At 44.5% G+C, this 2,164-nt stretch overlaps 1 pseudogene across 1 annotated transcript; it reads right to left on the bottom strand.

The window, feature by feature from the left end:
- Positions 1-682: 682 nt before the first annotated feature.
- LOC307107390 (Golgi phosphoprotein 3-like) lies at positions 683-1,525 on the bottom strand (annotated as a pseudogene). The gene has a single exon. The product of its transcript is annotated as a Golgi phosphoprotein 3-like (transcript).
- Between the last annotated feature and the right edge of the window lie 639 nt (positions 1,526-2,164).

The raw sequence follows: 2,164 nt of genomic DNA, 5'->3' as shown, positions 1-2,164 counted from the left end.
GGAGATGGTTGAGGTATATATATTTTTTCATTTAGACTTCTGTCCAATGATGCAGTGTGATGATGCTAAGAAAGAGAATATAATATACTTCTGGTTCCAGGGCTATGAGAACCAGGTAATCAAATTTGGAATATTCTCATTAGGTTAGAATAAGAAAGTGAGAAAATCAGTAGCAGGAAATACAATCCAAGAGTTTCCTTCCATTGACCCTTATTCAAATAGGCAGTTATTTCAATAAGCTACATTACCTAGCAGACCCTGAGAGAAAAAGACTGAAAACATGTATTTAAGATAGAAAACAGACTTTTAAAAAATGTAATAAATGGTTTGCTTCACATCTCATTCACATTCTGTGGCTGGAGAATACCACATCCCACTTATATAACCTTATTATCCAAAAGCTCACTAATGGAAGTCAACAAGGAAATGAGAGAAAATGTTTATTGGGTGTGTGTGGGCCCTGTTTATTCACCTCTGGAGTGGAAGTAGAGGGAGAAATAAAGTGTTTATAAAGGTCAAGGTCTATGGAGAAGCCCTGAAGTTGCTCTTGCCAAATCACAAGACTGATTCAATAGAAGAAAAGAAAAATGATGGAAAACATCTCATCCCACAAAACTCAGTGACAGTGTCTCTGGCAGCCACCAGGCCAGCAGAGGAGGAAGGAGAAAGCCACCTGCTGGCCTTAGGATTTATGGAAGGCTGCCAACACAGCCCAGGTCATCTCTGTGGCACTGTGCTTTGTGCCCTCCCAATCAGGGGCCAGTTCTCCCAGGCCCTTGGCTCGATTCGTGGCCACATCATTCTTGTCATCTGTCAGAAGACATTTTCCCGCATGTCAGAGGAGTGGGCTAGCACCCATACTGAACGATGCTCCATGCCCACACATTGAGCATCATTGACCTACTGCTGTAGGATACTATCTGGAAGTTTGTTCACTAGTCGCCGTTTCTCTGTTGTATGGGTCGCTGGATGAATAGTCATGTCAAATAGGAGGAAGTGTTGCTTCTCAGTGGTCAGAATCACCTTCTCTTTTAGGTTCTTCACCATTCACTCCCTCACATTTCTCAGCTGGTATTGTAATTTGAAGGGATTCCACGTCTTGCCAGGGAGTAGCTCTATCCATGTCTGGACAGTTTCTGTGGGTTCAGTGGCTTTGATGTGTTTGAGAGTTTCTTCCAGTGAAACATCACCCAACGGGCTATCTGACTTCAGCAGTACCTTTCTGTCCAGGAGTCACTTCTTACGTATGGTGGGGGTTTCCAGATAGAGTGGACCCCTCGTGGCCAGCTCTGTCAGAATGCCCCTCGCAGGCCAGATGAAGTGCAGTCATTCCAGAAAGATGTGTAAACCTCTTTATCCTTTAGTCCCAGAAGCAATCCTCCTTCCACAAGGTGTGGCAAACATCCTTAGTCTCCAGAGTCTTCATTGTCTGGAACCCTGTCTTGATTAGTGTCTTCCTCACTTTCTACCTTCTTTCCACAGGTCTTGCTTACTTCCATGCCACTCAGTGAGTCAGAGTGGTCATTCTGAAGTGTTTCTGATGTTACTGCTAGTTTATGGCCTGAGGGCAAGAATGTTCTCTTTTGAATGGAATTAAATCAAGACCTGTCTTAACCAGTTGTGGAGTAATTAGGAGTAAAGTGTTTTTTTCTCTACCTATTTAGAACATTTCTCCTCACCTCTACCATCTCCCCTTGTTGTGGTCACCCTTCCCCACTCAATCCGTTCTGTTCTTACTCTGACATTTCTGATAATCGGACCTCTGATTTCAGATGTTGACTGAGGCAGTGCATTAATGAATACATATTCCTGTGATTCCCAGTTCTACCCACCAAGAAAACTTTCAATCTTATATTTTACTAGAAGCCCGATGCATGAAGATTCGTGCCAGAGTGGGCCTTCCTTTCCCTGGCTGCCGGCACCGCCTTCGCTCTGGCTGGAGCCGCCCTTCTGCCTTCCCATGCTGCCCAGAGGCCCAGAACGGCCAGGAGTGGTGCGGAAGGCTTATGTTGTCGCCGCTTGGTGCCTGAGTATGCAAATTAACCCGCCATCTTTGTTGGGTTAATTTGCATACTCCTGATTGGCTGGTGGGCATCGAGAAGGTACGGTCAATTAGCATGTTACTCTTTTATTAGGTAGATTCTTTTCAGTTAGCATTAATGGA

Source organism: Cnephaeus nilssonii, assembly GCF_951640355.1.
Source record: "Cnephaeus nilssonii genome assembly, chromosome: 11".
Lineage (NCBI taxonomy): Eukaryota > Metazoa > Chordata > Mammalia > Chiroptera > Vespertilionidae > Cnephaeus > Cnephaeus nilssonii.
The sequence above is the reverse complement of the archived record's forward strand: the minus strand, read 5'-3'. Positions and strand labels throughout refer to the sequence as shown.